The 13,527-nt window shown below is 46.9% G+C and overlaps 1 protein-coding gene across 3 annotated transcripts in view; it reads right to left on the bottom strand.

The window, feature by feature from the left end:
* Window positions 1–13,527, bottom strand: part of lzts2a (leucine zipper, putative tumor suppressor 2a) — a 259,923-nt gene that overhangs the window by 179,895 nt on the left and 66,501 nt on the right. Inside the window, exon 1 of one of the 3 annotated variants that reach the window (XM_070876499.1) lies at window positions 3,056–3,069. The exons of the other annotated variants lie outside the window; for them this stretch is intronic. The gene's annotated coding sequence lies outside the window, so the exon portion shown is untranslated. Of the gene's footprint in view, window positions 1–3,055; window positions 3,070–13,527 lie in introns of those variants that run through there. 3 annotated transcript variants of the gene reach the window in all.

The raw sequence follows: 13,527 nt of genomic DNA, 5'->3' as shown, positions 1-13,527 counted from the left end.
CCAACACTCAAGCAGCTCGACACCATCCAGGACAAAGCAGCCCGCTTGATCGACACCCTATCCACCACCTTCAACATTCCCTCCCTCCACTACCGGCGCAACGTGGTTGCAATGTGTCATCATCATAGGCAGTCCCTCGGAATTGAGGAAGACTTGCTTCCACTCCTAAAGTAAGTTTTTTGGTGGCTGAAGAGTCCAACATGAGAGCCACAGACCCGATCACAGGTGGGACAGATATTCGTCGGGGGAGGGGAGTGGGACTGATTTACCACACACTCCTTCCGTTGCCTGCGCCTGACCTCTTCACGCTCGCGCCGTTGAGATTCAAAGAGCTCAGAATCCTCCCGGATGCACTTTTTCCACCTAGGGCGGTCTTCGGCCAGGAACTCCCAGGTGTCAGTGGTGATGTCGCTGCTCACCTTTGGCTCGTTTCCCATGAAGGAGCTCCGCATAGAGCAATTGCTTAGGGAGTCTCGTGTCTGGCATGCGAACTATGTGGCCTGCCTAGCGAAGTTGGTCGAGTGTGGTTAGTGCTTCAATGTTGGGGATGCTAGCTTGGGCGAGGACACTGACGTTGGTGCGCCTGTCCTCCCAGGGGATTTGCAGGATCTTGCGGAGACATCATTGGTGATACATCTCCAGCGGCTTGGTGTGCCTTCTGTACATCGTCCATGTCTCTGATCCATACAGGAGGGCGGGTATTACCACAGTCCTGTAGACCATGAGCCTGGTGGTAGGTTCGAGGGCCTGGTCTTTGATGCATTGCAGCAACTTGCCAAAATTTCTTCAACAGCATCTCGGCAAACCCGTGACCTCCATCACTTAGAAGGACAAGGGCAGCAAACACATGGGAACACCACCACTTGCAAGTTTCCCTCCAAGTCACACACCATCCTGACTTGGAAATATATCGGCCGTTCCTTCATCGTCGCTGGATCAAAATCCTGGAACTCCCTCCCTAACAGCGCTGTGGGAGCACCTTCACCACACGGACTGCAGCGGTTCAAGGCGGCAGCTCACCACCACCTTCTCAAGGGCAATTAGGGATGGGCAATAAATGCTGGCCTTGCCAGCGATGCCCACATCCCAGGAACGAATAAATTATTTAAAAAAACACTGGGCACCATACTTTAGGATGGATGTCAAGGCCTTGGAAAGGGTGCAGAGATTTGCTAGAATGGAACCAAGAATGAGGGACTTCAGTTATGAGGTGAGGCTGCGTTCTCCTTCGATCGGAGAAGGTTAAGGGGAGACTTAATAGGTGTTCAAAATGATGTGGGATTTTGATAGAGTAGTTCGGGAGAAACTGTTTCCACTGGCAGGAGGCTCGGTAACCAGAAGACACAGATTTAAGATAATTGAAAAAAAAAGGTAGGGGGCAGGGGGAGAGATGTTGTGAATGTTTTTCCGCAGTGAGTTACGATGATCTGGAACGCACGGCCTGAAAGTGCGGTGAAAGCAGATTCAATAGTAACTGTCAATAGGGAATTGGATAAATACTTGAAAAGGAAAATGTTTTGGGCTATGGGGAAGGAGGAGTGGAATGGGACTAATTGGAGGCACAATGGGCCAAACGGCCTCCTTCTGTGCAGTTTCAATTTATGATCCTAAAGGCTGCTGAATCAAAGATGGAACTATGCTGACTCGCTGCACTGTCAGAAGCAATTAAATAAATGTGGTGGCGGGGGCAGGCAATCGGGTTTGAACCATCAGCCGTGACTACACAAATTACAATATCAGAGCTCGGAGAATCAGACTCCAGCATCGCTCCTCCATCACGGTCAGTCAATCGGAAGTGCCCTGTGATACCGAAAAGGGTCAGGTGTGTCTGCTCGAGATTGCCAAAGAGAGAAATGTTCAGTGATCGGACACCTAGGAGTCCCTGGCCAAAGACCGCCCTAAGTGGAGAAAGTGCATCCGGGAGAGCGCTGAGCACAGAGTCTCAACGCTGAGAGCATGCAGAAATCAAGCGCAGGCAGCAGAAGGAGCGTGCGGCAAACCAGTCTCACCCACCCCTTTCCCTCAACAACTATCTGTCCCACCAGTGACAGGGACTGTGACTCGAGTATTGGACTGTTCAGCCACCTAAGAACCCACTTCAGGAGTGGAAGGAGGTCTTCCTCGATTCTGAGGGACTGCCTCTGATGATGATGATGATGTTGGTTTAATCAACATGCCTCCTTTCTGAATTCTCATTATGATTAAGACCCGCTGAGAGGCACAGACGTACCAGGCGAGTTGATTTAAGCGGTGAGCACAGAACTAAAGGGTACATAATGTTTAAAATTACTTCAGGTAGTGAAGTGTCGGCTTAGGAGGGACCCTCTCCTCCACAGCGTAATGAGTGTGGGACAGAGCATCAGGGAATGTATTGGAGGTAAAGGGGAGCTGGATAAAGGAAGTAGATGGGAATGGGACTGGTGTTTTTTTTTTTATTAAAAGAGATGGGCTACGGATTATACATATAAGATAATGAGGAGGCTCGACAAGGTGGATGTAGAGCAGATATTTCCACTCATAGAGGAAACTAAAGCTAGGGACAGAGTCTCAGAATAAGGGGTCGCCATTTAAAACTGAGATGAGAAGAAATTTCTTCTCTCAGAGGGTTGTAAATCTGTGGAATTCGCTGCCCCAGAGAGCTGTGGAGGCTGGGTCATTGAATATATTTAAGGCGGAGAGAGAGAGATTTTTGAGTGATAAGAGAATAAAGGGTTATGGGGAGCAGGCAGGGGAGTGGAGCCGAGTCCATGATCAGATCAGCCGTGATCTTACTAAATGGCGGAGCAGGCTCGAGGGGCCGTATGGTCGACTCCTGCTCCTATTTCTTATGTTCTTATTGAGGGGATCAGACACTGCTCCATTCTCGTAGCACCATCACCTCAAGGACTGCGGCCCACCACCTCAGATCAATTAGAGATGGGCCATAAATGTTTGGTGTCCCAGGAATTCCGGGCCCACCATGTTTATGCTGTCTGTGGATTTCAACCATTTTCAGCCCACCCCTGATCCCTTCATTTATTTTGCAAGGCATGAAGATATATGAACACAAACTTACACTTCGAACATAAAGCCAGAGTGTCTCCTTGTCTATTAGACGCCAAATCCATTTCCACACCGCTGTGGCTCAGTGGGTAGCACTCTCGCCTCTGAGTCAGAAGGTTGTGGGTTCAAGATCCACTCCACGGACTTGAGCACAGGAAAAAAAAAAAATCTAGGCTGATACGCCCAGTGTCGTGCTGAGGGAGCCCTGCACTGTTGAAGGTGCCGTCTTTTGGATGAGATGTTAAAACCGAGGCCCCGTCTGTCTCTCAAATGTACGTAAAAGATACCATGGCACTATTTCGAAAAAGAGTAGGGGAGTTATCCCTGGTGTCCTGGCCAATATTTATCCCTCAATCAACAGAACAAAAAAAAAAGAGATTATCTGATCATTATCACATTGCTATTTGTGGGAGCTTGCTGTGCATAAATTGGCTGCCATATTTCCTTACAACACATTACAATAGTGACTACACTCCAAAAGTACTTCATTGGCTGTAAAGAGCTTTGAGATATCCTGTGGTCGTGAAAGGCGTTATATAAATGCAAGTCTTCTTTTTTTCTTTTTATACTCTGTCCCAAATGGCCTTAGCAAGCTCTCCGTTGTATCAAACCACCACCTTCTCAGGACAACTCGGGATGAGCAATGAATGCGGCTTTGCCGGCGACGCCCACATCCTCAGCATGAATAAAGTACCCACCTTACACCCAGAGGTTGCGGATTTGAGCCTCGAGCTGGTGGACCTCAGCTGGGATAACTTGGGGCACTCCAGCTCACGGCTTGGCTCGGCTCGATTGATAGCTCGCCCAGCTCTGAGGCGGGTTTACTGAACCGCATGCCAGAAGCCCAAACTCATAATCTATATTGACGGTCCCGTGCAGTCTGCAGTCCTGAGGGAGCACTGTATTATTGGTGGCGCTGTGCTTCCGATGGAGATGTTAAGCCAAGCCACAAACTTTGGGTTCTGGCGGATGAAGGTGGACTAAATAAAACATCCCAGGGCACTGCTTGAAGGAGGGCAGAAAGTGTCCTTTTACCTTCATTGGTGCCCTGGCCAGCATTTTTTTTATTCACGAGATGTGGGTGTCGCTGGCAAGGCCAGCATTTATTGCCCATCCTTAATGTCCCTCGAGAAGGTGGTGGTGAGCCACCTTCTTGAACCGCTGCAGTCCGTGTGGTGAAGGTGCTCCCACAGTGACTTTATCATAGCAGTTTTTGGTACAACTGCATGGCTTGCTAGGCCATTTCAGAAGGGCAGTTAAGAGTCGACCACATTGCTGTGTGGGTCTGGAGTCACATAGGCCAGACCGGATAAGGACGGCAGATTTCCTTCTCTATAGGACAGTAGTGAGCCAGTTGTTTTTTTTTTTAAAAACGACAATCAAGTAGTTTCATGGGCACCATGACTTATACTAGCTTTTTTATTCCAGATTTATTTAATTAACTGAATTTAAATTCCCTCCCCACAGCTGCCGTGGTGGGATTTGAACTTGTGTCTTCTGAATCATTAGTCCAGGCCTCTGGATTACTAGTCCAGTGACATAACCACAATGCTACCGTCAATCACCACCACCAAAATTGTGGGACCTTGCTGTGCACAGAATGGACACAGCGACGCAATTCAAAACAAGCCGTATGTGAAGTGCTTCGAGAGATTGCTGAGGTGTGATATGGTGTTGGTCATGTGTAAAACTGGATGGGAGTTATTGCCACCTGGTGGCCAGAAACAAACTGCAGCTTGTAATCTGGGAAGGAAGGCTTCGGTTGTGGGTCCAAGTGGACAAAATTTTTTAAAAAGAGGCCTATTGGTCAGAGGTGAAGCCGTGTATGTCTTATTTAAAGTAACTGGCACCATGATCACTGAGATATTACAGTGCTATTAAGAATGGCAAGTCTTTCTTTCCTGTCCTGAACAGGCCTCCGTATCCAGGCTGGGAAGGGGAGAGTCAGGGAGGTAAAATATCAACTCCGGTCCTTCCCCCACCCCCCCCCCCCAACTCCCTCGAAGACTACAACCCAACAACCTCTACCAAGAGTGCCATCAGGGGAGAGGAGGACCAACTGTGACTCTCCATCATCTAATAGCCTGTTGGCATCCAGTTATTATTTAAATGGAGAAAGATAGCAAAGTGCCGCAGTACAGCGGGACCTGGGGGTACTTGTGCGTGAAACACAAAAGGAAAGTATGCAGGTACAGCAAGTGATCAGGAAGGCCAATAGTATCTTGGCCTTTATTGCAAAGGGGATGGAGTATAAAAGCAGGGAAGTCTTGCTACAGCTGTACAGGGTATTGGTGAGGCCACACCTGGAATACTGCGTGCAGTTTGGGTTCCATATTCACAAAAGGATATACTTGCTTTTGAGGCAGTGCAGAGAAGATTCACTAGATTGATTCCGGAGATGAGGGGGTTGACTTATGAGGAAAGGTTGAGTAGGTTGGGCCTCTACTCACTGGAATTCAGAAGAATGAGAGGTGATCTTATCGGAACGTATAAGATTATGAGGGGGCTTGACAAGGTGGATGCAGAGAGGATGTTTCACTGATGGGGGAGACTAGAACTAGAGGGCATGATCTTAGAATAAGGGACCACCCATTTAAAACAGATGAGGAGGAAATTCTTCTCAGAGGGTGTAAATCTGTGGAATTCGTTGCCTCAGAGAGCTGAGGAAGCTTGGACATGGAATAAATTTAAGACAGAAATAGACAGTTTCTTAAAAACGATAAGGGGATAAGGGGTTATGGGGAGCGGGCGGGGAAGTGGACCCGAGTCCACGATCAGATCAGCCATGATTGTATTGAACGGCGGAGCAGACTCGAGGGGCCGTATGGCCTGCTCCTATTTCTTATGTTCTTATGATGTTTTCCCTTGGCTGGGGAGGTCTCAGAATAAGGGGTCGGCCACTTAGGACTGAGATAAGGAGAAATTTTTTCACTCGGGGGATGCTGAATCTCAGGACACTTCAGGAGGGCTGGGCAGGCTCAGTCAATTAATATATTTAAGACAGAGATCGACTGATTTTTGAATATTAAGGGAATCAAGGGGTATGGGGATCGGGTGGGAAAGTAGTGTTCAGGTCGAAGATCAGCCATGATCTTATTGAATGGCGGAGCAGGCTCTATGGGCCTACTCCTGCTCCTAGTTCTTATCTCGACTCAGACCTGGGGGATGAGCTGTTAAGCAATGTACAATTCAGCTAGTGCCTGTGGAACCCCACTCCAGCAATTAATCAAGATCCTAGTGAATGGAAGGGCAAAAGTTGGAAGAACAAGCCATTTCTTTAACCTTAAATACTCTTGGGGGTGGCTGGAGAGGAGAGATAGAGATAGAGATATAAAAAGAGATAGAGAAAGAAATAGATAAAGCATTTATATAGCACCTTTCATGACCACCGGACATCTCAAAGCGCTTTACAGCCAATGAAGTATTTTTGGAGCATAGTACTGTTCTAATGTGGAAAACGCACATCAAACTCCCACAAACAACAATGTGCCAATGATAAGATAATTTGTTTTTTTTAAAGTTATGTTGATTGAGGGATAAATATTGGGCAAGACAGCGGGATAACTTTCCTGCTCTTCTTCAAAATACTGCCATGGGATCTTTTACGTCCACTCATAAGTAGCAGTGAGTAGCACTCTGTCTCGCCTCTTGAGTCAGAAGATTGTGGGTTCAAGTCCCACTCCAGGGACTTGAGCACATAAATCTAGGCTGGCACTACACTGTCAGAGGTGCCGTCTTTCAGTTGAGGTGTTAAACACTATTTCATAGAAGAGCAGGGAAGTTAGCCCCAGTGTCCTGGCCAATATTTATCCCTCAATCAACATAACAAAAACAGATTATCTGATCCTTATCTCATTGCTGCTTGTGTGCAAATTGGCTGCTGTGTTTCCTACATTAAAAATTCATTGGCTGTAAAGTGGTTTGGGACAAAGGATGCTGGAAATCGGAAATAAAATCAGAAAATGCTGGAAATACTCAGCGGATCAGGCAGCATCTGTGGGGAGAGAAACAGAGTTAACGTTTCAGGTCAATGACCCTTCATCAGAACTGGAAACGGTTAGAGATGTAACAGGTTTTAACCAAGTGTAGGGGTAGGGAAGGTCTGTGATTGGGTGGAAGGCAGGAGAGATTAAATGACAAACGGGATGATGGTGCAAGGAGAAGGTAATGGGACAAGTAAAGGAACAAGATGGGTCTAGAGGAGGTGTCAATGGGAATAGCAGAATCATCAGCAGCAGCTGCCGTCCGAAAAAATGGGGGCAGAGGTTACGGTCTGAAACTGTTGAACTCAATATCAAATCCGGAAGGCTGTAAAGTGCCTAATAGAAAGATGAGGTGCTGCTCCTGGAGCTTACGTCGAGTTCATTGGAACACTGTAGGAGGCTGAGGAGAGAGGGGTCAGAACATAAGAACATCAGAAATAGGAGCAGGAGTAGGCCATATGACTCCCCCCGACCCTGCTCCTCCATTCAATAAGATCATGGCTGATCATCGACCTCAACTCCACTTCCCCGCCCGGTGCTCCATATCCCTGGATTCCCCTGGACTCCAAAAAATCTATCTCTCTCAGCCTTGGATATATTCGGAGACTCAGCATCCACAGCCCTCCGTGGCAGGGAATTTTAGTCAGAGTGGGAGTGGGGTGGAGATTTAAAGTGACAGGCGTCCCGAAGCTGGGGGGGGGGGGGGGCGGGGTAGTCACGCTTGTTGACTGAACGGTGGTGTTCTGCAAAGCTTTGGGATGTTCGGAGGTCGTGAAAGGCGCTATATAAAGGCAAGTCTTTCTTACACTGTCAGCGAGGTTTTAAGTGCAGTTTAAACACTGCTCTCGACACATTATCACATTGGTATCAAATTCTTCTCCCGAGTATTTTAATGGAGGCTTCAATCCATTTGAAAGAAAAGGGGTTGTTGGGATTGCAGTGGGAGTTGTCATCATTTAGACACATTAAGCACTGAAATAGATAATCCAATAATTTCTATTCAGCAAATATAATTTAGTGGAAACTTCATACTCTCAAAAAAAAACATAATTTGAATTAAACAACTTCAAATTAACAAGAGATATTTAAATATGTAGTGTTGTGATATTCAGCAGTGTCATTTAAAAAAAAAAAAATCCCATTACATGTAAATTTGCACTTTTCAGTTCTTGCTAACCTACATAATTTCAGGTTGAGTTCAGCTTATTCAGAAATCGAACAGCCAGCCATCCCTTTCCTCCCTCTTTCTACAGGGCTTCTCTCGACATGCGGTATCCCGAGAGATATGAAGAGAGAGCAGGTGGTGTGCTGCAGTGGCTCATGCGGAGGGTTGAGCAAGAGTTTTTTTTTTAAAACTGTACAGGTCGTGCCTCGGGCCGCAGCAAGGATATTTTGACTCTGAAACTGCAGCCTCTCCGGGTGGGTACAAGGTGCGGGCTCACCCGGAGGCCGCAAGTCCCGGGTCGAGGTGGGTACAAGGTGCGCGCTCACCCGAAGGCCGCAAGTCCCGGGTCGAGGTGGGTACAAGGTGCGGGCTCACCCGGAGGCCGCAAGTCCCGGGTCGAGGTGGGTACAAGGTGCGCGCTCACCCGGAGGCCGCAAGTCCCGGGTCGAGGTGCGCGAAACGCATGCGCCTGAATCTGGCACTTGCGATATGTCAAGATGTCTTTTGACAGATCGCACGCATCCCCGGGAGAATGGCCTTCACGGGCGGAGATTTGAGCTATTTGCCCAACGAATGTCCTTCAAACTCTTATGCCTGGTCAAAGCAAGCGCAAGGCCTGCTTTTACCAGGCGTAAGAGTTTTAATAGAAAAAATAAATGAAGGAGGAACTGAAGGATATCCTTATTAGGTATTAGGCGAGAAATTGTGCCAGGGAAATTGACGGGATTGAAGGCCGATAAATCCCCAGGGCCTGATAGTCTGCATCCTAGAGTATTTAAGGAAGGGGACATAGAAATAGTGGATGCATTGGTGATCATTTTCCAACAGTCTATCGATTCTGGATCAGTTCCTATGGACTGGCAGGTAGCTAATGTAACACCACTTTTTAAAAAAGGAGGGAGAGAGAAAACAGGTAATTATAAACCGGTTGGCCTGACATCAGTAGTGGGGAAAATGTTGGAATCAATTATTAAAGATGAAATAACAGCACATTTGGAAAGCAGTGACAGGATCGGTTCAAGTCAGCATGGATTGATGAAAGGAAAATCATGCTTGATAAATCTTCAGGAATTTTTTGAGGATGTAACTAGTAGAGTGGACAAAGGAGAACCAGTGGATGTGGTGTATTTGGACTTTCAAAAGGCTTTTGACAAGATCCCACACAAGAGATTGGTGTGAAAAATCAAAGCACATGGTATTGGGGGTAATGTACTGACGTGGATAGAGAACTGGTTGGTAGATAGGAAGCAGAGAATTGGGATAAACGGGTCCTTTTCAGATTGGCAGGCAGTGACTAGTGGGATGCCGCAGGGCTCAGTGCTGGGATTCCAGCTATTTACAATATACATTAATGATTTAGATGAAGGAATTGAGTGTAATATCGCCAAGTTTGCAGATGACACTAAACTGGGTGGTGGTGTAAACTGTGAGGAGGACGCTAAGAGGCTGTAGGGTGACTTGGACAGGTTAGGTGAGTGGGAAAATAAATGGCAGATGCAGTACAATGTGGATAAATGTGAGGTTATCCACTTTGGGGGTAAAAGCACGAAGGCAGAATATTATCTGAATTGCAGCAGATTAGGAAAAGGGGAGGTGCAGTGAGACCTGGGTGTCATGGTTCATCAGTCATTGAAAGGAGGCATGCAGGTATAGCAGGCGGTGAAGACGGCAAATGGTATGTTGGCCGTCATATAGGTAGGGTATTTGAGTATAGGAGCAGGGAGGTCTTACTGCAGTTGTACAGGGCCTTGGTGACGCCTCACTTGGAATATTGTGTTCAGTTTTGGTCTCTTAATCTGAGGAAGGACGTCCTTGCTATTGAGGGAGTGCAACGAAGATTCATCAGACTGATTTCCGGGATGGCTGGACTGACATATGAGGAGAGACTGGATCAACTAGGCCTTTATATGCTGGAGTTTAGAAGAATGAGAGGGGATCTCATAGAAACATACAAGATTCTGACGGGACTGGACAGGTTAGATGCGGGAAGAATGTTCCCGATGTTGGGGAAGTCCAGAACCAGGGGACATATTCTTAGGATAAGGGGTAGGCCATTTAGGATTGGGGTGAGGAGAAACTTCTTCACTCAGAGAGTTGTTAACCTGTGGAATTCCCTGCCGCAGAGAGTTGTTGATGCCAGTTCATTGGATATATTCAAGAGGGAGTTAGATATGGCCCTTACGGCTAAGGGGATCAAGGGGTATGGAGAGAAAGCAGGAAAGGGGTACTGAGGGAGTGATCAGCCATGATCTTATTGAATGGTGGTGCAGGCTCATAGGGCCTACTCCTGCACCTATTTTCTATGTTTCTATGACTTATTCTTACATTAAAAACCCTGTCTATGAAGGTAAGTTTATTTTTAAACATTTTTAGGAGATCACATGGCTCCGGTTGGGGTGGCGTATAGAATGTTTCGGTACAAGGGGTGTCGCAGTTGTGTAGGGTGGACTGGTTGGGCTGGGTGCTTTTTACCCTGCCACCATTGTTCATTGATTTATATGTAACCTTCAGGGCTGCTGACTGAGGGCCGTGCGGATCTTTGTCGGCCGGCGTGGACACGATGGGCTGAAATGGCCTCCTTCTGCGCTGTAGATTTCCATGTTTCTATAAAACAGTTAAAAAAAAATTCCCTCTGATTTTCTCCAAGACATTTAATTTAATGCAATTTCTGTTAATTTTTAAAAAGTGGTTGTTTTTTTAAATTAATGGTTTATTTGATTTTAGTGTTATTCTCATTGATAGCTCCCATTACTGTGAATGAGAATACAGCATTGTGATTGGTGGTCCAGGCCCATGTGATCCCAGGATGCACATATGCTCCTGGAATACGTGGGCCTCAGCACTGGGCTGCGTATCTAGGCCTCGGAGCGCAAGTGTTCATTCCTCCGGGACCAGCAGGTATTTTTGTAAAGAAAATTCCTGTCGGAGGCGTCCGCCGTGGGAAGCCTCCGATCATAATTTCTGGCCCAATCGAAGGCCTCTCCCACTGTTAGTACCGGATGGTCTCAGTTGGAGAGATAGCTGTGTGGATGGGCAACGCTCCAATGGTACTTAGTGGTTCTGGAATGAGATCGCCAGCCAGCATTTAACCGGAGATCACTCGAATGACCCTTACTGCTTCAGCAGACGAACTGGAGAGTAAAGTACAAGATGTGTGAAATGAGGGGATTAAAAGAACATAACATTAAAAAATAGGAGCAGGAGAAGGCCATTTGGCCCTTCAAGCCTGCTCCGCCATTTAGTAAGATCATGGCTGATCTGATTTTGGCCTCAACTCCGCTTCCCTGCCTGCTCCCCGTAACCCTTCACTCCCTTACCATTCAAAAATCTGTATCTCCACCTTAAATATATTCAATGGCCCAGCCTCCACAGCTCTCTGGGGCAGAGAATTCCAAAGATTCAGGACCCTCCGAGAGAAGAAATTCTTCCTCATCTCCGTTTTAAATGGGCGACCCTTATTCTGAGACTATGCCCCCTAGTTCTAGATTCCCCCCATAAGGGGAAACATCCTCTCTGCATCTACCCTGTTAAGCCCCCTCGATATCATATGTTTTAATAAGATCACCTTTCATTCCCCTAAACTCCAATGAGTATAAGCCCAACCTGCTCAAGCTTTCTTCATAACACAACCCCTTTATCTCAGGAACTTTGGCTGAACTGCCTCCAGGATTATCCGCGAAGATATTACTTGACGAGTAGCTTAAGTTTGACCTAATTCAGTGATGGCCCGTCATCCTCGATATACCAGATGCTGAGCTTTATCAAAGGCCAGGAATCTAAAGGAAGAAACTTGTATTTATTATGTGCCTTTCATGTCCTCAGGACATCCCATGGATGGCGAAATGCTTGGAAGAACAGTGACATACGGAATGAATTCCTTATAGAGGACCCAATAGTACAACCTGAAGGATCAAACCTTCCTCACAAACAATGGACAACCATCAACCGCCTCAGAACCAGTCATGGTTGATAATGCCACCTTCTCCATAGGTGGAAGATTAAAGCATCCCCATCACACGACTGTGGAGCTCCTAATCAGACTCTGGAGCACAATATTGAGCACTGCCCTCGTAGGAAATTTGCAGGTAGCCTACAAGATATCCATACTGTTACACTGGAAGCTTTGGCCTGGATATCCAACTTGAATACTGGCATTTGATTTGCTACTACTATACGGAAGAAGAAGTGGTGTTACACAGCCAATACACTTCTTACGCAATATAGCCAGGACTGCCATGTAAGCAAATGCAGCATCTAATTTCTACACAGCAAGGTCCCACAAACAATAAATGAGAAGACAGACAGACTTGCATTTATATGGTGCCTTTCACAACTGCCGGATGTCTCAAAGCGCTTTACAGCCAATGAAGTACTTTTTGAGTGTAGTCACTGTTGCAATGTGGGAAATGCGGCAGCCACACACTACACCACTACACTGCAATGACTAGATAATCTGTTTTTTGTTACGTTGATTCAGGGATAAACATTGGCCAGGACACCGGGACTATCTGCCCTGCTCTTCTTCAAAATAATGGATCTTTTACATCCACCTGAGCGTGCAGACAGGGCCTCGGTTTAACAACTCATCCGAAAGATGGCACCTCCGACAGTGTAGCACTCCCTCAGTACTGCACTGGAGTGTCAGGCCAGTTAATTTGTTTTGACTGGTGCTGATGAGGGAGGAATGTTGGCCAGGACACAGGGAGAGCTCCCTACTCAAAAATGCCACAGAACCTTTGATGCCCAACTGAACAGGCAGACAGAGTCTGGGTTAAGGACCAAACATGGCGTCTCGGACAATGCAGCACACCACTAAAAGTATCAGTCTAAATCATGTGCTCAAGTCATAAGATTGGTGCGCGAACCATAAACTAGAGCAATCAACGCAGCAAAGTTGAAAGGCTACCCTACGGTGCAGCTTCCGAAATAAAATAAGAGTGTCTAATCTTATTCCACTGCCACTGAGCACTGCAACTGTTATCCACAATGCATCACTGATCATTCAGAGACACACGAGTACACAAGATGGGACTGTTACTGTCGTCAACAGTATGCAGATTGGGATTTAGTAAGGTGGTTTTCTAGGCTGAAGTATCCTTCTCCAACAAGAGTGCACCTTGACATTCAAAGGCATTACCATCGCCGAATCCCCCACCATCAGCATCCTGGGGGGGGGGGGTCACCATTGACCAGAAACTTAACTGGACCAGCCACATAAATAGTGTGGCAACAAGAGGTAGTCAGAAGCGGCAACTGTCTCACCTCCTGACTCCCCAAAGCCTTTCCACCATCTACAAAGCACAAGTCAGGAGTGGGATCGAATACTCTCCACTTGCC

This window comes from Pristiophorus japonicus, chromosome 3 (genome assembly GCF_044704955.1).
Source record: "Pristiophorus japonicus isolate sPriJap1 chromosome 3, sPriJap1.hap1, whole genome shotgun sequence".
NCBI lineage: Eukaryota > Metazoa > Chordata > Chondrichthyes > Pristiophoridae > Pristiophorus > Pristiophorus japonicus.
The sequence above is the reverse complement of the archived record's forward strand: the minus strand, read 5'-3'. Positions and strand labels throughout refer to the sequence as shown.